We start from the raw sequence: 22,594 nt of genomic DNA, 5'->3' as shown, positions 1-22,594 counted from the left end.
AACACAGAATACAAAGTGTACAGAGCTCACTTTATATTTTTTGTTACTACAAATATTTGCACTGTAAAAAAGAAACAAAAGAAATAGCATTTTAATTCACCTCATACAAGTAATGTAGTGCAATCTCTTTATCATGAAAGTTGAAGTTACAAATATAGAATTATGTACCAAAAAAACTGCATTCAAAAATAAAACAATGTAAAATTTTAGAGCCTGCAAGTCCACTCAGTCCTACTTCTTGTTCAGCCTATCCCTCAGACAAACAAGTTTGTTTACATTTGCGGGAGATAATGCTGCCCCCTTCTTGTTTACAATGCCACCTGAAAGTGAGAACCAGCGTTCTCATGGCACCGTTGTAGCCAGCATCGCAAGATATTTATGTGCCAGATGTGCTAAAGATTCATATGTCCCTTCATGCTTCGACCACCATTCCAGGGGACATGTGTCCATGCTGGTGATGGGTTCTGCTCGATAACAATCCAAAGCAGTATGGACTGACACATGTTCATTTTCATTACCTGAGTCAGATGCCACCAGGAGAATGTTGATTTTCTTTTTTGGTGGTTTGGTTTCTATAATTTCCACATCGGAGTGTTGCTCTTTTAAGACTTCTGAAAGCATGCTCCACACTTCATGCCTCTCAGATTTTGGAACGCACTTCAGATTCTTAAACTTTGGATCAAATGCTATAGCTATCTTTAGAAATCTCACATTGGTACCTTCTTTGCATTTTGTGAAATCTGCAGTATAAGTGTTCTTAAAATGAACAACATGTGCTGATCGAAAACGCTGCTTTTAGGCTCTGAAGTTTTACATTGTTTTGTTTTTGAGTGCAGTTATATAACAAAAAAATAATAATCTCCATTTGTAAATTGGACTTTCACGACAAAGAGATTGCACTACAGTACGTGTATGAAGTGAACTGAAAAATACTATTTCTTTTGTTTATCATTCTTACGGTGGAAATATTTGTAAAAAAAAATACACTTTGATTTCAGTTACAACACAGAATACAATAGATATGAAAATGTAGAAAAACATCCAAAATATTGAATACATTTTAATTGGTATTCTGTTGTTTAACAGTGTAATTAAAACAGATTAATTGCGATTAATTTTTTTAATCACAACTAATTTTTTTGAGTTAATTGTGTGAGTTAACTGCAATTTATTGACAGCCCTAGTTGTGGCCTGATTAAAACCATATCAAGTGTCTCCTGTCCTTCTTTTTGTATATCTGTACAACTGGTTCAACTCCACTGACTTCAGTGGAGTTATAGAAATGTTGCATTTTGCACTCTGTCTGCATCTAGAATAGATACCTGACCTGAACAGTCTGATGTCATGTCAAGTGCTTAGACAAATAAATATTTGAGTATCTTTTATAACAAAAGATAATTCTGTATAATTTTTCTTTAACCCAGCCTCATCAGTCAATTTATAAAGTCTGCATTGGCCTAATCTCTCTGTTTTATTGTCTACATTTGTTTAATCTGAAACTAAAGGTCATCCATAGAAACTGCTCTAGAATACTTTGGTCTTTTACTTAGACTCAACCATCTTGTGGGTTATTGCTCTTTTTAGTTAATATATTTTGTTAATTAAGAAAAACCCATATGTGGCATTTAAGGCTTCAGTGAAATTATAGCAGGGATGAACTTGCCCAAGAGAATAAGATACAATAGGCTGCACTAGCACTTAGAAGTATAGAAATTCTAGGTTAATGGAAAAGTGTTTAGCACTTGCACAAAACCTTCACCACTTTCAGTTTCACACTCTCACTATCCAGAGGATAATAAATTGTTTTATCTCCAGCAAATACTGAAATGTTATGCATAACTAGTAAAAAATTTCCCAACTAAACTTTTTTGTATGGAAAATGCCTTTCTGAAAAAAAATCTTGCAAAATTTTGGAAAAAAAATCAAAATGAAATATTTCATTTAATTCAGTGGGAGGGAAAACAACTTTCTTTTACTTGCTTATGTGCGAGTTCAGGGTGAATGTGGGGTGCATTAAATGAGGAGGATTTCAGTGTTCCTCAGAATATGACGATTTATTCTTCTTATCACCCATGAAATGGCCAATTATTTTCCTTTTTTTACCTTCCCTCTCCCAGGATATACTCCATCCATATTTCCCCACACAACACAGTAGATTGGGAAGGACACCTCTGTTCCCCTAAATGTATGTAATAACATGGCTTCAGTTATGTTGCAACTAAGATATCAAAGTTAGTTAACTTTGATATAGAATCTCCTGCTTTGTCAAAGATTATGGTCTTTGTCACAAAGGTCTGGTTTCAACAGAGCTGAGGTGTTCTACTATGCAAGACTGAGACTGGAGAACTGGGACCAATTGCAGATCACTGGCCCCATATGAGTAGAGAATAAATGATCCTGGGAACATAGAGGCCTTGGCAAATGGGAACACCAGATGAAGAGGCTGGTGCTATTGTCTTGGATGATTAGAATAGGCATGGAGACAAGGAGCACACAGCTGAATCAGACAGTGGAGTTGAAGCATGAACTTCACTTTTGCAGCAAGTCTTCGTCTGTGAACCTCTTGGCGATCTTCAGAGGTTTGGATAACCCACAGGAGGATCAACAAAGGCAGGATTGACTTTATCAATGGAGTTAATACCTCCATTCCTGGCCATAACCTCTTCTTCCTCCTCCCTGATTCCTGAGATGGTTGGAGGGGACAGAGAGAGCGGGAGCACAGTAGATGGACCTAGTTATGGATCAGAGCCATGTACTCTACAGCTGCAGTTAAATCCTGCCTCTGTCAACTGTCCTGTGAGTCATCAGAGGCACAGCTGCCCCCAAGGAGCTACTGTTGACTCCTCAGAAAGAAATTCCTGAAACCCACCCTGTGTCTCCAGATCTGAGCAATTCATCTGGGGTGGAGCTTTTATGGAAGAGACAGGAATGCCTCCTTACCCCTAGCATTGACAATTACTTTCTCCTCCCGCAACAAATGGGATCTTTAACACAGCCCTACCACCATTCTGCTGGTATGTGCTGCTCCGTTCCCTGACACTCTGTTCTTGGCAGTGGGCCCCCAGTGTCCTAGCTTGTTGAAGATTGAATAAGGATACAAAGAAGGTCTGGATGCCCTTTGTACATGTGTATCTTAGATTTACAACACCATAAATTGCATGTTGCTTGCATAAAAGGAATTGTGCAGGGCTTTTTGTGAAATTCTTGTCAGTTATGCCAAAAAAGACATTTTGATCTAAATTATTTGAAAACTAGTATGTTTGATATTAGAGGGGAGCATCCTAAGTGCCTGTGTGCAATTATGGGGTAATTTTGTATGGTAAGAAGCCAGCAGGGGGAGAGTAAAATATTGTGGGATTCAGCCATGCACATTTTTAAAAAGAATGATTGTTGAATATATGTATCTGAGAACAGGAGAAGGTTTCAGGCTACACAGTCACCTAAAATTTTGAGAGACACATGAGTTTTTCCATTTTTTTATTTTAAATTGTTTGCAAAGTTTTGAGGTAGAAAAGAGTATGACGGACACACTGAAGAGCAAAGGGAACCTTTAATGTATTGGAATAGAGTATTGTTGGCCCAGAAGTTAGACAAGATCAGCTCCTGAATGAAGAACAGCTGGTTGAAGTTGAACCCAAGCAAGACAGAAGTTATGCTGATGGTCAGAGGAAAGCTTTTTAAGTGTTTGCAGCCACAGTGCAGTCTGCTCTGATTGAAGATATACATCCACAATTGGTCAATTCAGTTGGTAGTTAAGGAATTCTCTTGGATTCCTTGCTGATACTAAACTCTCATAGCAGTATCTGTGAGTAACACTTTCTACCATCTTCAGTTAGCTAGGAGACTCCATCCCATCCTGACAGATATTGATCTGGCCTCTGTAATATATGGCTTTATCACCTCTTGGCTGGACTACAGCAATTCAATATACCTGGGCATGAAGCCTTCAATGCTTAGGAAACACCAACTAGTACAGAATACTGCAGCACTTCTCCTCAGCAACAGAGGCTACCGCAACCATATCAAACCTGTCCTCTGCTCCCTCGCTCCCTTCAATGGCTTCTGACAGACAGAGCTTTCTTTGCGGGGCAATCCAAGACTATGGAATGAATTCCCACAAGACCATCACAAACATCACCATCTTCTGATTCAAATGCAAATCACATTTCTTTGGCTTGCCTTCTCTAACATAAACACATAGCAACATGTATGTTTATTTTTAAAAAAAACCTACCAAAACAAAACTGTTCCCTGCACACACTTCTCCCCTGGGGAAAGGATGGGAGAACAATCATGTGACAAATGTTAACCTTGTTGCATAATGCACTGGAAGGCTCTCAGCTATTATGGTTCTGACACTCACAGTGTTCTATGTTTTAGAACAGGGGTCGGCAACCTTTCAGAAGTGGGGTGCCAAGTCTTCATTTATTCACTGTAATTTAAGGTTTCACGTGCCAATAATACATTTTAACATTTTTAGAAGGTCTCTCTCTATAAGTCCATATTATATAACTAAACTATTATTGTATGTAAAGTAAATAATAGTGCAGCGAGGTGAGCAGGGCCAGCGGCTGGTATCTCAGCCCGGCAGCGGGCTGAGTGGGGCCGCTGGCTAGAACCCCGGCTGGCACGGGGTCAGCAGCCAGTATCCCAGGCCAGCAGCGGGCTGAGCGGGGCCGGTGGCTAGAACCCCAGATTGGCTGCGGGCTGAGCGGGACCAGTGTCCAGGACCCCAGCTGGCAGGGGGCCGGCAGCCAGTATCCCAGGCCAGCAGTGGCCTGAGTGGTGCCAGCGGCTGGGACTCCTGCTGGCAAGGGGCCAGAGGCTGGAACCCCAGACTGGCAGTGGGCTGAGCAGGGCTGGTGGACAGAATCCCAGACCAGCAGTGGGGTGAGCAGCTCAGCCTGCTGCCGGTCTGGGATTCCCTCTGCTGACTCCTGCTGACTCCGGCTGCCGGCCTGCTCAGCCCGCTGCCGGCCTGGGGTTCTGTCCGCCGGCTCCTGCCAGCCAGGCACCCGGCTGCTGCCCCGCTCAGCCTGCTGCTGGCCTGGGGTTCTGTCCACCGGCTCCGGCCAGCCGGGGTCCCGGCTGCCAGCCCCACTCAGCCCGCTACCAGCCGAGGATTCTGTTCATCCAGGTAGGCAGCAGGCTGAGCGGGGCTGGCGGCCAGGACCCCGTCTGGCAGCAGAGTGCCACTAAAAATTGACTCGCATGCCGCAGGTTGCTGACGCCTGTTTTAGAAGCTGCCAGAACTCAGACAGATTATCAGTATGTATATTTACTATATAGGGTTATTTGGATCCCTCCATGATTGTGTAGTTCCTCTATATCACGGTTGTTATGTAAACAACAGCAAAGGACACAAGAGATGGCAACAAGTATGGTTGTCTAATATGTGGTACTAGACTGGTTATTCCTATGAAACTCAGGTGATGTTTACTTCAATAAATACATGAAGCCCATTTGGGAACTATAAAAATGAAAGTCCTTATCAGGAGTTGTGTAGTGGCCAGAGATTAATACACAAATAGAGGTAATGGCAAAACAATGTCAAGATTGTCAGCAAACAGAGGCTAAACATGCCCCTTTGCATCCTTGGGAGTAGCCAGCCATTGGAGTGAAACCAAACAGACTGTGCTGGTTAGTTTGTTGGACCTACGTTTTTGATTGCAGTAGATGCCCATTCTAAATGGCCTGGGGTATTCTTTATGAATTCAGCTAATTTAGAGCAAATGCTAGGAGTGTTAAAACAATATTGTTTTCATAGACAGGAATTCCTGAACAGGTTGTGTGTGACAATGGAACTCATTTTATATCTAAAGAGTGTCAATTGTTTGTCAAAATAAATGGTTTCAAGCATGTGATGTCAGGTCCTTTCTACTCTGCTGAAACAAATGGATTAGTGGAAAGACTTATCCGCACATTCAGGCAAGGGTTTCATGCTATGGCTCCAGATAGAGGTACGTTACAACACATGACTGAGAATTTTCTATTGTTCTAAAGGAATTTAGTACATCCTACTACAAATCAGACACCAGTGTTGCTGTCTATGGGATGTAATTTAAGGTCTATCCTGGACTTGTTAAAGCCCAGTCTACAGCAGGTCATTGTAACAGGGTATATTTGGGCCCTTTAATGCCAGCGGGAGAAGTCTCAAAGCCAGACAACCTCTTCTAAGACAGAGAGAGACCCAGAGAATAACAGAAGCATAGAGACAGTGAGGAAGTGTTCCTTAGGTAACAGTTGGTGTCTGGAAAACCCTTAGGCTGCTGTTACTTTTAGGGCATGGCAAATTCTGGGAAGGAGGGCAGCACATAATCTGCCTCTTCCCTCATAACAAAGAGAGACACTGGTAGATAGGAAGAGGATTGCCTGCTAATTTTTCTCAGGCCAGGAAGAATAAGATGGAACTGTTTGACTCTGCCTCCAAAAATGTGGAAGAATATTGAAAACTTTCCACCCCAGCAGGAATAGAGATGAATGTTTGGAAGTGAAGATCTTGTTAAAGTTTTGTTTATTTGAGAGGCTTTGCTTTCAGTGTGGGCAGAGCCAGTTGGATGTAATTTAATGGAACAGCTAGGAGAATACAGCTCAGGGTCACAGCATGCTACAGACACTCTTAAGAAACAGTGTGGTCAAATAGTCACAAATAGTCTGAGACTGAACTAATTTGTAGAAACCTGGAGTGATTACATCACAGAATAGTTCTCTCTATAAAGCTGGCTGGAAACAGGAAATCCCTTTCTGTGAAAAAATTTGCATTGTTGGAAAAATTTTCATTCTGAACTAGGACGAAACATTAAAAACACAAAGATTTTCTATGGGAAGAGTTTCCAAGGAAAATTCTGGCTGCCACATGGCAAAATTGAAATTTTCTCATGAAAGTTTTTGGTTTTGTGAAAAGGGCATTTTTAATCGGAAAATCATTCAAAAATTTTTTTCAACCTGCTCTAGTCCTCTCTCTTATAGGATAGAATTGGCACCAAATTTGTCATAGAGAAGACACATAAACTGGCTTTTAAGCACAAGTTCAGCAGGATGTTCTATATCAGTGATGCTGTGATAGGGTATTCTATGGCCATGCGACCTAGTGGCTAAATCACTGATCTTTCAGTCTGTAAGGCCAGAGGCGGTAGTAGGGGAACCCAGGCCCTCCCTCGCCACTGAGTCCTAGCCCAGGATCCTGTGTAGGTCACCCCCTAAACAGGGGATGTGGGTCTTCCTTCAGGCACTTCCGTAGACTACTTCCTACAAGTCTCTTTAGTTTGGGGCATGGCCCAACTAGTGAAGTTGCCCTGTGGCCGGGACTTATTTACAGGTTCCCCTTGGCTGGAGAGCCCTTATTTGCCTTATTTGCTGCGCTGGTTGGCAGATCACTGATCCATCCCTTTGGGTAGGCAGACAGAGATGTCCTGTCTCCTCACCAGACAGCCTCCAATTGAGCCAGGCTTCATTCTTTTCTACACGCCCCACTCCAGGCCTGGCATTGGCTGCAGGTATAGCTGAACCCAAAGGTTTTCTCTGCTCTGTTGCAGATGTCTATTAAAAATATCAAGCTTACAAAACAGCAACAGAGAGTGTTGTAATAGTACCAAGCAGCCTCATATATCTGTTTCTACTATAATTAATCTTAACACTACAGAGCAGGAAGATGTTGCTGACATAGCTACACCGGAAGGTACAGACTGTTCTAGGCATTGTTGTGATGCCTGTGAGACTGTATCCAGAGGGAAGCAATAAAGGACCTCTCAAATTTTATGTGTAACATGTTGTATTTGTAATTATAATAATGCATTTGTAACTTTTTCTTTTTAATATCATTTTACATTACAGGAACAATAGTATATAGTTTATAGGAATAGTGTAGTATTCTTTTAAATTGCTTGTAAACCCTCTACTTGCACCCACTGTGTTGTGTGTGTTAGAAGCCACGGGAATCCAGCCAGAACAACAGTGTGGATTTGTTGTATCTATTTAGTAAACTTGGTTAATGGGACCCCACCATGCTTGTATAATTCCTTCTTATCATGGTTGTTGTATAAAAAATAAAGGATACAACAGGAATTCAACTTTAACTATGGTATTGTGCCTCTATAATAGCTGTTCCCCTTCAAGTGCTTGTGCACATTTATATTCCACTTCAGATGTGTGCATGCCCAGTACACTCAAGTCAGAGACTTTTAGCTAGCAGTGTCTACTGGGGCAGCTCACATATCCTGTGTGTCCTTGTCCCTCCAGCTGAGGGCATAAAGGGTGTAGCTGCCCTTGTGGGGCAAACTCTCAGACAAACCAGGGCTGCTCACTCAGCTGCTACGGTGAGTCTACACTCAGGCATGCAGCAGCAACCTATCGTTGAGCAGAGCATGGGTCAAATGACCTGCAGGCTCAGGTATTTTTCACAACCCCACCAGAGCTGCAGACCAGACTGAGCAACAGTGCTACCTGGCCAGGACTTCTCCTGCTGCCTTGCCCTTCACCAGATCCTTGAGACTCCCAGCCTGCTCCTGCCCCAGCCTTGCCTGAGTCCTGTTCCAGTATCATCCTTGCCCTACTTCAGCCTTGCTCCAGCCCTGTCACTGACCTGCTCTAGCCTTGCCTACGCCTCGTGATCCCCAAGCCCTCGGACTCTAACTACCCGGCTTTGACCTTTGGCCTGCACTGGACTCTGGCTACATTTCTGATCCTGGTTTGTCAATGGAGTCTGATCTTGGTTTTGATTCCTGTGCCACCCTTGGCCGAGGCCCAACCCTACACCTAGCTTCAACCTACTCTCCAACCATTAGGTATGATTATTAGAGGCAGCGCCTGACAGCCCTGAGCCACCATCAGTTCCTTCTCACCCCTCTCCTCACAAGGCTACAAGTTGGGGCTCTCTCTTATGCCTTGAGCTCACAGTCTTTTCTAGCTTAGCAGTACCTTTCTAATATATAGATAATTCTTAGGGTTAGTGTTAAATTTTTAGAGTTTCCTTTGTTTATTCCCAAGTGGGAAAACTTTTCTGTTCCTAGGGAGGTACTCTGGTATGGCATTACTATGCAGAAATCCCCAGGATTTCAACATTGCCCTTCATATCAGGCTGCTTTGCCCATTGCCTCCTTTCTCTAGGTGAAAGGCATGTAAGGGACAGGTGCAGCATTTACCATGAGGACACAGAAATCTTGTAAGGCACACTTACTGGAGTACATAGAGAAATCCATGCATACAGCCTTGGATCCAGGCCAATCTGGAGCTGAACAAGAAAAGTTCTCCTTCAAAAGTGCTCCAGCTGCTCCGACTGCTTCTTTGGACTCCCACAAGAGGAAAAAGCACTTGAAGACACACACGGAGAAGCAACATTGCTCTCCTTCCCTGGGGCCATCTTTTAACACAGCCAGTTTTCCATTTGTCTTCAAGAAAAGACTGAGTTGAGACCCAGGAAGGACTCCTCAACCTCTCACAAGAACACCAGCTGGTGTATTTTAGTTGATAACAGCCCCCATAAGCCCTCCAGTACTGAGGCAAGGGCAAGGCCTCAAGAACATTGCTCCACACTATCATCTAAGTTGTTTTCAACACCAGTACCATTGACTCTGGAATCAACTTTGTCAATACCATTGAGGCTAGTGTCTAGTACTAAAGCTCCTGTACCAATTGCCATGGTACTGACGCTTTAAATTTTCATGCATGTGGTGCTGATGGTGGAGGTACTCCTATTGTGGATCCCATCACCCCACAACCCCCAGCATGCATAGATGTCAGAGACTGCTCTGCCTCCTGGAAACAGATTTTCCCTTTCTGCAACAACCTGTGCTTTTGGGGCTTTTTGTTTCCAGCCCTGCAACCATCAATTTCTACAGTATCACATGGACTTTCCAAGCTGCCATGCATTCTGATTGGTACTGCACTGCCTCTGCCAGAGGACTATTTGTTTTCGTCCCCTGAATTCCAGAGGCTTCTCCAATCAGGTCTCAGAGATTCAAGTCTTGCCTCCTCTTACTCCAGGAGACAACTCCTCACTGGCAACTCCAGTCAATGACAAAAGACTTTTCTCCAGGGTCCTCAGCTTGTCCCCAATACCTTATTGTTACCCATCTTGGTCCTATTGGACACCATGTGGCATCCCTCAAACTACGAGGGTAAAGTCAGCCTCCCCCACTCCCAGCCCAGGTCATTGACTCCACCTCCAGAAAGACACTATACCACTTCAGTGCCTGAGAATGTCACCAGTTGGATCCTTCCATTGAGGTTATACAAGAGGAAGGGCAGCACATGCCCACATATTTCATCTTCCTCAACTGATGAGGTAATAGTGCCTGAATCATCCTTTCCAGATGATTATAAGGCCTTTCAGGACCTAATGTGGAGCATCTCATTGCCACTGGGCAGACAAGCAGAGGTGGTTCCAGGGAACTTCCTCAAACTGCTAGACATTCTACAGACTGGGTAGGATAGCATTACCTATAAACAAGGTGCTGCTCAACCCTGCCAGACTGTTTGTGGAGACATCTTCCTCCCTGACACCTTCTTGAAAAGGATGAATTGCTGATATCAAATGCCATATTAAAATATTTTTTCTCTTGCCTTGTGCCACATTCCCTGATTGTGGCATTGTGAATCATAGAACAAGGCAGGGGTACAGTTCAAATCCATTCTCAAAGACAAAGAACCCAAAAGCTAGACCTCTTTGGTAGGAAGGCTTACACAAGATCTAGCCTACAAATGCATATAGTACACTATATTGTCAAAATAAGTTTTTATTAATTGGTACTCCATAACTAAATTTTCCAACAAACTCCTCCAGGAATTGAGAGAGGAATTGAAGACTTTGGTAGATGAAGCTTTTCCGTGGTGGGAGAACATCCTTACAGGTGGCACTTGATGCTGAGGATACAGCATCCAGGTTCATGGTGATAGCCATATCTATGCAGAGATCTTCCTGCCATCCATCATCCCTAGGGAGGTCCAAAACACCACTGACGATTTGCTGTTTGAGGGGTGCAAGCTTTTTGCAGACAAAAACTGACAAAGTGTTGCATTCTCTCAAGGGCTCCCAGGACAATCCTTCATTCTTAGAGGTGTGTACACCAGTCCCAAAAAGGAGGCAAAGTAGGGTTCAACATAATTTAAGGCAGCCTTTTTTCCCAGTCCCAACAGACTGACTCTCTAAAAAAACACCACAAGTTTCCAAGGAGAACACTTTCAGCATGTGCCTCAAAATGGGCTGTCTGCTTCAGGTCTGTTCTACTTTAAAGCACCTGTTTTGACTCCTTTGTCGAGAGCAGAGTATCTGTCAATCAGGATTTTCCCACCCCATCCCTTCCCTTTGGGAAATGGTTGTACCTTTACCACAGGGTCTGGAACTCCATAACTAATTGTCAGTGGGTTCTAGACACTGTGGAACTGGGTTACACCATCCAGTTACAGACCTTGCCTCTCCCCCGGCTTCTCCATCCGTATTCATGAGGCCATACTGTTTCATGATGTACAGTCTCTTTTAGATCTCAGAACTACAAAGGAGGTCCCTTTCCAGCACAGCAGAAAGTGCTAGGTTCATTGAAACTGTGTTCTGGAGAAACTACAAACCCAAGAGACAATGCCGGTACAGTCAACCCTGGAGGCATATGCAGCTGCTAGAGAGTTACATAACCTCTCAGTATTGGTTTCCCTGGTAGTATAGGAAGGCTTCCAACTGGTACTGGAGACTAAGGACCCTACTCTGGTCCCTTGGCAACTCAGGATGCTGTTGCAATCGACTTTCCTTACCTTGGAAGCTGGTACCGTTGAGGGGGAAGCTGTCTATGATTTCATTTGCATCTTTCTCTGGCATCAATGGATTCTGCTCCCCTATTATAGAAGATCTAAGAGTTTTCATCTTCTTCAGACTCAGATGTTGGTTCTTTGTGTCTCAACTGAGACAGGGTATCCTTTCACTGTCAGATTTATGTAAAACCTTGGGTCTCACAGCAGCCTCAGCAGTGCTCACCTATCAAGGGACAATGGCTCAGTCAACTGTGGGCCCCAGGACCATGTCAATGAACTTTCTGGACCTTGTGGTGTAACTTCCCCACTGCAGATCACCTCTCATATACCTCTATCTGTCTATTTGGGTGCATGCTGAGAGCACTGACACCGGAGACAACTCCTTGTTGCTGGGTCTGGGACTGGGATTGGGCAAGTGGAACCCATTCCAGCAGTTCCTCCACCACAGGAGATCAAGCAAATGCCATCTCAGTATCTAGGCTTTATACCTCAGTCACAGGACCTGCCAAGAAAGAGGGAAATTACAGGAGGTGACTACCACCACCTTCTTCTTCTGCAGCTGCAGATTCCTCCTGTCCAGTGGCGTAATCCATACAAGTGTTTTTCATGCGTTGTTCAAGGACAGACTGCCATTCATAGGTGCTGACTTGTATTTTTTCTGCGCCTTCCCCAAGACCCTGCCCCTTCTCCGCCTCTTCCTGCCCTGCTCCACCTCTTCCCCCAAAGCTCCCTGGCCTGCCTGCCACACCCCATCTCCATCCCCCATCCCCCAAGCACCTCCTGCCTGCTGAACAGCTGATCGGTGGCCAGCCCCAGGCTGGAACCAGTGTGGCTGGTGGGTGCTGAGCATCCCCTATATTTTTTTTGTGGGTGCTTGAGCCCCGGAGCACCCACAGAGTCAGTGCCTATGCTGCTAGTCCCCAGACTGCCATCTGCTCCTACCTCTCTGTTTGCCAATAATTTACCGCATTTCTTAAGTGCTTGGTCGACATCACTTCAGATCAGTGGGTCTTAAGCACAGTGAACTTGGATGTAATTTGTTTCTTTTCCCCTTTCCCACCCTCCTTCCACATCCCTCTTCCGGGACCATTCTCACAAGACCATCTTTCAGCAGGATGTCCAAGCTCTTATTCATATGGAGGCCACAGAGGAAGTTCCTCTGTTCCTCAGGAAGGGGTGTTTACACCTGCTATTTCCTTATTCTAAAAGCAAAAGGCAGTCTCGGGCCTATCTTAGATCTAAGAAAGTTACACAAATTCCTGAAGAAAATAAAATTCTGCACGGTTATCCTAGCCTCTATTATTCCTTCCCTAGAGCAAGGGGGCTAGTATGGTGCCCTCAACTTGAAAGACACATGCTTCCATGTGGTGATCCAGCAGAACCAATGGCAGTTTCTCTGGTTCATGGTAAATGGAATCCATTAGCAATTTACAGTGCATCCATTCAGCCTGTCAGCGGTGGTAGCAGTGTTCCTTTGAAAGCCATGTGTTCCCTTACCTGGATGATTGTCTGGTGAAAGGCTAATCCAAGGCCAAAGCTTTTCTATCACATTCAAAGTTTGAAATGCGTTGGAGCTTAGTGTTGCAACTGAAAGCACATCCTATCACTGCAGTGTGCAGCTGCCTTAGGCTCCTAGGGTCCCTGGCAGCATGTACAGAAGTAGTGCCGCACTCCTGACTGCATCTCAGAAAGCTACAAGGATGACTAGCTTTGGTGTATTTCCTGAGCTGTCATTGCCTAGACATGGTGGTCTGTGTACTAAGGATGACAAGATTACCATTGGACTGGTGGATAGACCATCTGAGAGTTTGTATGGGGGTTCCCTTTTCATCCCCACAACCAGCACTCACTTTAGTAACAGATGCATTGTCCCTGGACTGGGGATCACACATGGGGTTCCTTCAGACTCAGTCTCTTTGGTCTTCCCATGCTGAAGGCTCATATAAATGTCAGAATTGTGAGCTGTCCATCTTGTCTGTTCAGCCTTCCTTACAGATCTCAGGGGAAAAAATCTGCTTGTGGAAACATAAAACATAGTTGCTGTGTTGTCTGATAACAGACAAGGAGGAAAGCATTCCACTCAGTTGTGCCAGGAGGCGATTCTCCTGTGAGTCTGCATAGCCAATTCCATTCACAAGAGAGTTGCTTACCTTCCAGGGGTGCAGAAGACAGTGGTCGATCATCTAAGCAGGTCCTTTTCCTATCATCTAGATATGGCCAGATCAATCTTCCAATTGTGGGGGACACCCCAAGTGGACCTATTTACAACAAAGACGATCAGAAAGTGCTGTCAGTTCTCTTCCCCAGGAGGTCAGAGCCAAGGTTCATTGATGGATGCATTCATGGAAGAACACTGTATGGCATGCTTTTTCTCCAGTCCCATTACTGCCCAGAGTTTTGTCCAAGTTCAAACAAGACTATGCTCACCTTATGCTTACAGCATCAATGTGGCCTCAGCAGCACTGGTTCTCGACCCTGCTAGGCCTGTCCATCAGGCTCCTATGTCCCTCCCACTGGATCCAGATGTGATTTCCCAAGACTATGGTGGCCTTTTTCACCCCAACCTGCAAGCCCTCCACTTGACAGCATGGATGCTTCATAACTAACATCATTAGAAAAAAATTGCTAAAGACTGTGCAAGAAAGTAATTCTAAATAGTAGGAAGTCTTCAACTAGAAGTACTTATCTGGCTAAATAGAAGTGTTTTTCAATCTGGTCCTGCCGGAAAGATGTTCCTCTGGAGCAAGTCCCCATCTGTCTTCTGTATGCAAAACATCAATGTCTAGCAATTAACTCTATCAAATTTCATATGGCAGTTATCTCAACTTTCCTTCCTTTTGTGAATAACAGATCTTTTTTTCCTCAATCTCATTGCTCTCAGGTTTTTGAAAGTGCTGAATATACCCACAGGTGCAAGAACCTATTCCCCCATGGTATCTGAATCTGGTATTAGCAAAGTTAATGGAACCACCTTTTGAACCAGTCACAACTCATTCTCTACTCCACCTCTCTACCACGGTGGTGTTTTTGAGTGCAGTTATCTTGGCAAGTAGAATGGGTGAGTCGAGAGCTCTGGTTTCACTGCCTCCCTATATGGTCTTTTACCAAGGACAAGGTTTACCTTTGCCCTCAAAAGAAGTTCCTGACAAAAGTGGTTTCCAACTTTCACATTAATCTAATTGCCAACTTTCTTCCCAAAGTCTCATATTCAGAGATGAAGAAAAGCTCCCCTCTTTACATATCAGAAGAGCTTTAACTTTTTACCTACACCAGACTAAATCATTTAGATCATCGTCACAGTTGTTCATTGCAGTGGCAGACAGAATGAGAGGTCACCCAGTACCCTCTCAGAGGATTTCCTCTTGGATTTTACAGTGTATTCATTTGTGTTGCCAGTTGGCTGATGTCATTCCACCAACTAAAGTGCTAGCCCATTTGGCAAGAGCAGAAGCAGCATATGTGGCTTTCCTAGCACAAGTTCCTAATTTGGACATTTGCAAAGTGTCAACTGAGTCATCAGTATACACATTTGCTTCATGTTACACTATAGTTCTTCAATCCAGGAACAATGCCATATTTGGGCATGTTGTTCTACATTCAGTTCAAAGAGACTCTGTGCCCACTTCCAGATCAATCTGCTTGTGAGTCCCCTACAGCGAAATGGACATGTGCAAAACATCTCATAGAACAATCATCACAGAAAGGTAGGTAACTCTTTGTTTCTTACACTAGTGCCTAGTAGGTCCAACCAAGAATGGAGCTCCAATGTGCTAGATAGAGCAGTAGACAGTCCCTGCCCGAATGTAGTTAGGTTTACAATCTAACTAGAATTGTTCTGGATCTGAGGGCATACAGAAGTAAACTCAGAAAAAGCTTAATGTAATCTTTTAATTGTAGGTAACTATATAATATAGCAGAAACTAGATCCCTTTACTGATAGGGTTCTTCTTTAATACTTCTAATACAACGTGTGGGGAATATTAATTTTTCTTATTGTATCTTTCCATTGAGATATCACATCAAACAATTTAATAGTTAATCTTGTGGCCTCTTGAAGGTTTCTGTAATTCTTTTGTATGGTTCTGAAGCCTCCTCAATATCATCACTTGGAACCTTATGTGATTCTGGGTTATCTTCTTAATCTTTGTATTATAGTTTTGCAGCTGGGTGGGAAACAGTTCTCCCATCCTGTGAAAAAATTTATTATTTAAAAAACTTTTCTGTTCCACAGCAGGACAAAAATGAGATCATTTGTTCCATGCAAAAGAACAAGACTGACTCTGTACTCCAGTGGTTAGGCCAGTCATGTTGGATATGGGAGACCTAGCTAACTCTTTTAGAACTCTTGCATGCAAGTTATCCATACCTGCTGATTTAAACTTTTTTTATCCCCAGAAGATGTTTAACATGCTCCTTAGTTACTAGTGAACTTGAATGTATTTCATCATCCTCATGTAATATGAGTAAGTATCTTGCCTCTTTCCAAATACAGAACAAAAAATATTTATTGAATATTTGAACACTTCTTCCCTTTCTACATCATCATTATTAATAATTTTACCACCTCCATCTAGCAATGAGCCTATCCAATTGCTACAATTTCTTTTGTTCCTAATATATTATTTTAAAACTCTTTAATGTCCTAAGTGCTACCACCCTTGGATTTTCCCCGATACCTTTAGATTCCCATATCAGTTTTCTACACTTCATAACTTCTCATTTATATTTATTGATCTCTGTTTCCCCTGCACTGGTGTTCTAATGAATCCATCAGCAATAGTGTCAGGGCAGGGTCATGGACAGCATGGCCTAGGGGTTAGCATCAGGCACAGGCTGAGGGGCCAGGAGCCAATTACTCATGCCAGGAGATCAGACTCAAGAGACAAACTAGAGGCCAGAGATCAAGAGTCAGTTACCAAGAGTGAGAATACCGTGAGGTCAGGATTGGGTGATGGAACCAGAAGACAGGAACCAGGATGCAGTTTCCCAGAGTCAGGATACCAGGCGGTCAGGATCATATAGCAGGAAGAGGTAAACATTAGACCAGCAGTCTATGGCAGGGTGAAGCTCAAGTTTTACAGACAAATTCTTTTTCCTCCTCTGGCTTAAATAGGGGCTGCAGCCCAGCCAGGAACCTTGGAGCTCTCTCAATCAGAGAGTAGTGGTTTGAGGGTTTGTGGGCAATTGGGCTTCATGGGCCCACTCCCACATGCTATCTGTGAGCTGCTGGGTGTAGGATTGGCGTGTGATAACTCCAGACCCCCTTGGACCTGCATTCAAGACCTGTAGGAGCTGACACATAAATGCCCAGATAATCTTTTAGTGCTGGACTTAACAGTGTACAAAGCACATATCTAATACTATTTTCCTGTCCTTTTTTGAATTTTAGTTTTAAAGGAAAAAACTACTGTCATTTTATGAGGTTAGCTAAAATTTTAGTCCAAGTTTGAATGATTAGAACAATTTATATAATTACTTTTTGAAATATATGTTACGTTTTATTATGTGGAGAGGTAAATATAGTAATACCTGTCTTAAGTAAATATTGGGAGAGACCAACAAAAATCCAGTGCTTAATGGAGGTTGTCATTAATAAAGGTGGAGCAGAATGTACTCAATACATTTGGGCATATTTTAGGGTGATTTCTTAAGACTAATTGTCTAACAAGAGTGTCCTCCTGTGCAGATTTCACTATACTAACCTCTGTGTACTATGGTTTAACATGCCTTAATTGTATTGTGTGACATAGATTTTTCCCTTGATTCTTCTCTGTGCCTCTCTCTTTTCCACTCTGGTCCCATTCGCCCCGCACCCCAATTTAATTTGAAATCAGTACCATTCAGTGCTTTTCAGCTTTCTTACACTCATTCTTTATTATCTGCCTGTTGTATCTTTGAGGAATTTGCTGACTGACTTTTTTGTTCCTTTTTCTTTCTTTTTACTTCTGGGTGCTGTAATGTCCCTGGTGACTCATCATCATCATTTTCTCATAACAATTTTTGCTTTGTTTAATTCTTGATTTCATTCTTTTTGCCTTTTCTAACTCAGAGATGGATTGCATATAAGTTTTTTCTAAATCCTTACTGCTTTCCGTGTTTTACTCATATTTCTGATCATATTCTTCTTTCCTGATTTCTCCTTTTATATTTTTCTCTCTTTCCTTAATCTTAATTCTTTTATACTTATGTTGCTTTTTCTCTATCCTAATTTCAGCTTCCTATCTCGTCATTTATTCAATATCCTGGCCATTTCATTCATGCTCTTCAGTTGCACTTACAACGTCAGTCTGGAATTAATATTGTCTTTTGCTTCTTTCACGATGGAAATTCAGGCCCAACTTTAGTTTACTTTAGATCTTAGAATTCAGTCCACTGATATTCATTGTCTAGAATGCCACTGGTAAAAAGTCTGGCATTCTTTAGGCTTTTATTTCTACCTATCTTCATTGCTCTTTGCAGTTAAATACTCTTATACCAAACTTTTTATAGCTAAATCTTGTGTTTCATGGCATCTTTTCAAATATTAAAGTCTCAGTTTAAGTGGTCAATGGGATGAAGTAGTCAGTCTTCATTAAATTCTCACCTTTTCTCACTGGCACCTTCAGAAGTTTGTGGTGTAATGAAGTAACTCTGCTATTCAGACTACAGTCTTCAGTACATCTAGAATATAAATCTGGAATCCGCATAAGAAGGCACAGTCCCTTTATTATTATAACTGTGATGATCTGTAATGATAACTGGAAGTTGACAATCTCTTTTTAAAATGTTTAATAGAATCCCCTTTTATCTCTACACCAGGTAAGATTTTTCAGGGAGATGTTCTGATGGGGAAAATGTTAAACAGTTTAAGTTTATGTCCTGAAAGATTCTTAGTTCAGTTCTGTTTTCAATGCAAATGAAAGTAGAAATATTCTAATGCTGTTACCATGAGGAGGATATAAGTTCATTCAGGCTTGCAGCAATTTAAATTGCACTAGAACTCTGATAATCAGTGTTACCCATTTGTTATATAATAATTTCTTTAAGGTTTAAAAAAAAATAAAAAATTGCTGAGATTGGAGATTGTTTCAAGATTTATGATGGACCTTATTGCTAGTCAATTTTCGAAAGGCCAAGAATGTTTGATTAATGTAAACATTAAGAGTCTGCAAAACCATCATCATTTGTATGAAAAAATTGTTTGTACCCTTTCCTTTCTGTTGGGATTTTGTGTAGTGTCAGCATTCATTACTCCTCAAGTAATTTTAAAAAGTATTACTCCTTAAAGTTCCTAGTATTCATAAACCGAAAAAAAAGCTTCTTACACTTCATTTTTCACTCAGAAATGAAGTAATGCTCCTGCCATTGACCATTTTCATTCTTTGAAATCAGCATACTCAACTCCTACTAGGCATATTCCTTAAAGGCTTTCAAAACAATATTTGATTTTTCAGTTGAGAAGACATCTCCTAATAGAAACATTGAGATCAGCAGAAAAGAGCTAATGAGTACTGGAAACAAAAAGGTGATAGAAAGAAAATGTATTTCCTATCACCAACCATCTCAGTAACTGATATAAAATATACATATTTCCCTAAGCCCCAGGACTTTTAATCAAAAATTCATTTATAAAGTGCTATGAGAAATGGAATCCAGGTAACAATTCTTCCCGAAGCCTCACTTGAATAAAGATGAGTAGCAGCTGCACACTCTGGACATAAGAACAGCGTTGGCTTTTTACTTCAACTGGTCCAAACAGTTCTGCTTGTTTTCACAGCTGTTTGTGGCAATCATAGACAGGATGAAAGGGCCAGGGGACAGGGTCTTGGAGCTGCAGCCTGGCCACGGCAAGAGCCGCCTGGACAGCTGTGGGGAGCCGCGGACCCTCCACCTGCCCTGGGCGGGGGACTTGGGATGGGGACACAGGATGGGGGTTGCTCTCAGCCCCACTACCACAGGCAGGTGGAGGGGTCTGCGGCTGTACAGGTGCTGTCCTGGCTGGGGGTGGGGGAGGAGAGTAGGGCCTCAGGGGGAAGAGTAGAGGCAGGGGCAATGCCTCTTTCAAAAAGTGGGAGGACCATGTCCCCTTGGCCCCTCCTGTTCCGGTGCTCCTGTATCTTGTGCTTTAGAGTACAGCAAGATGCAAGTATCATGTCGTCACTCAGTTTCACTGAGCTTGAAGGCGAGCACCTGAAGACTCTAAATCCAGCCTTCACCTATCAAAAGTATTTAAGAGGATTCAGCCTCAAAGCAGGATCCTGAGATGAGTCCCTTGACCTGGTTACATTCACTGACAGCAAATGCCCATGTTGAAACAGACTCATTCACCTCTTCAAGGCTAGCAGATCTCTCTCAGCAGTTGCACTGAAGTGGTCTGCATCATCAAAGCAAAAGTCTTCAGAGTATATCGTGGCTTTGACACCTTTGTTATGTCAATACATAAAGTCAATGTTATTGAGCTCTTACTCCTTTAGCAATCAGGCATTACAATTGCAGCAGTACCAAAAACTAGAAAACACACAAAGAGAGCTGGACTTCAGCACTATCAAAGACTGACTCTGGGCTTCTCTGTATTGTACTGAAGTCTCCAGCTACCCTTGTCCAAGTGCAATATTTGGAGAACAACTCAGAGGTTGTAAGTGTGGCAGTATATGGTGAGTAAATTTCTCCAGTCATTCAGGTTTGTAACTGAGGTGACCTCAGAGATGACAATATCATAGGGGAAGTTCTATGGCCTGTGTTAGCTAGATGATTATAATGATCTCTTCTGGCCTCAGAATCTATGAATCTGTCAATCATTTATTCATTGTGCAGCTGTAGTAATGTTGATGCAGGTCAGAGCTGAAGGAGCTCTGTTTGCATCCAAGTCAATCCAGCACAGGTGATGACTGTAGAGTTGAAGCCAGCCTCTGTGTTTTGGTTGGGAAATCCTATCAGAAAGATGTTTTTAAAGAATGGCAATTTTACATACATTTTTTTTCAATTTATCATTCATATAATTCTCTCTCACTTCCCCTCAAAGTTTGGGATGGTACTTTTCAGGTGATGTATTTTTCTATCTTTAGAGATAAACCAGATATATGTATGTATACTTATTACATACAAAAAACCTGTTAAAATGACATCATTTAGTGTGCAAAGTCAAGCACACTAAAGTTTGGAAATGTCAGATTTACTGTTGACCAAGTACTCGTAATATGGCCTCTCATGTTTCCGCCCTGTGCACTGAATAAGGTGGGATCTGTGGAAAAAGTAATATGTAAGATATTATCACAATGTATATGCAGAGGCAGAATTAAGGCTGCACAGGCAACTGTAAAATTATCATTTCCTAACTTAAGTGCTTGATTTTGCAACCTAAATGCCATTGTTTTAACAGGTTTTTTTGTATGTAATTTCCTAAATAGCCTTTTAAGGAAAAAGATAAAAAGAAATTCTATTATGCACAACTGTATCAACCCCTCCATCTTGAGCAGGGTTTTGAATCCTGAATGTTCAGCATCATAGCACCAACTTCTATCACTTGAAAAGCAGGTCTAACTATGGGCATGTCTATACTTACAGCTAGATCTACACTGCTGCAATCGATGCAGCTTTGTCGATTGAGCAGGTCTGGTGAAGACCCGCTAAGTTGATGGCAGAGTGCTCCCTTGTCAACTTCTGTACTCCAGTTCCTCAAGAAGAGTAAGATATGTCAGCAGGAGAGCATCTCCCATCAACACAGCGCAGTGTAGGCACGGCTGTAAGTCATTCTAAGTTACATAAGTTATGGAACTGAAGTAGCATAACTTAGATTGACTTACAGCTATAGTATAGACCAGGCCTCTGTTAGCTGTTGCCAGGCAAAGGCTGTTAGCCTGGGGTGTGGGGCAGAGATAGGTCCAGATGCTGGGTCCTAGAGGTGGTCAGTGGGTGTGGAGAACCTAGCCTGGCCCCCCTCTCTCTCTTTCCTCTGTCCTAGGAGTTAAATGTGCTCTTCTTCCATGTGATGCCCCCAGGAGAAAAAAAAAGGATAGGCTGCTTGGGCCATGTGTTGATTCCAGGAAGTTGTTGGGGGGAGTCAGGCCTCCCTATCTTTCTTTCTCCCACCCCTTGGGGAGTTCTGGGGGATCTGACTTCATGTGGCATCTCCAGAGAGTGAGGAAATCAGCTGCTGGATCCAGGTGCTGAGCCTGGGGGATGTGATGTTTACAGGATGTGATCCTGGCCCTGTTCATGCTACATGTATTGCCCTCAGGGAGGGGCGTGTGCTGGGTCCTGATATGCGGGGAGCTCAGCCCAACTCTTTCTCCTCCCCACTACTACAAATGCTCTGGCAGCTCCCGGTACAGTGTCTGCTGCTGTTTTGGCAGCAACATGAGCCCAGCCTTAGAATATTTGTTTATTATTCTGTCAGGCTGCCAGAATTTTCCTGAGGAAAGCTAGAGAAGACAAGTGCCAAATTTTAACAGTTAAACTCTCAGCAATGGCTGAATGGAGTTTCATAGGGCAAAGAGAAGGCACTGCTGTAGCCTGATGATTGTGCCTCCGTGAATAGCAAAGGCCGGCTGCAAACAAAGATGTGGGAGCTTCTTAAAGAAAAGACTGGAAGAGGGTGGAGGGGTAATTTACAAAGGAAACAGTGCAGAAATTACAGGGCAATGCCATGTTCAGTATTTTATTGTACTTAAAAATATTTTTAAACTTGTAGGAAACTTCTTGCTTAGTTTCCAAGTCATGATTCTATGGCATTTATATGACAGGAACTTGAACTACAATATACCGAGAGTTTTGGTGATTATGCAAATAATGTATTATGTTTTACCATACTTGTTTATATAACCCCTTTCACAATGAATTCATTCCAGATTTCTGAACACCACAAACTGGCTTAGAA

General features: G+C 42.7%; 1 protein-coding gene across 1 annotated transcript in view; it reads left to right on the top strand.

The window, feature by feature from the left end:
• ADAMTS6 (ADAM metallopeptidase with thrombospondin type 1 motif 6) overlaps positions 1-22,594 on the top strand; it is a 311,564-nt gene that overhangs the window by 207,790 nt on the left and 81,180 nt on the right. The window lies entirely within an intron of this gene.

Source organism: Mauremys reevesii, linkage group 6 (genome assembly GCF_016161935.1).
Source record: "Mauremys reevesii isolate NIE-2019 linkage group 6, ASM1616193v1, whole genome shotgun sequence".
In the NCBI taxonomy this organism is placed as follows: Eukaryota; Metazoa; Chordata; order Testudines; family Geoemydidae; genus Mauremys; species Mauremys reevesii.
This window is presented reverse-complemented; position numbering and strand designations above follow the sequence as displayed.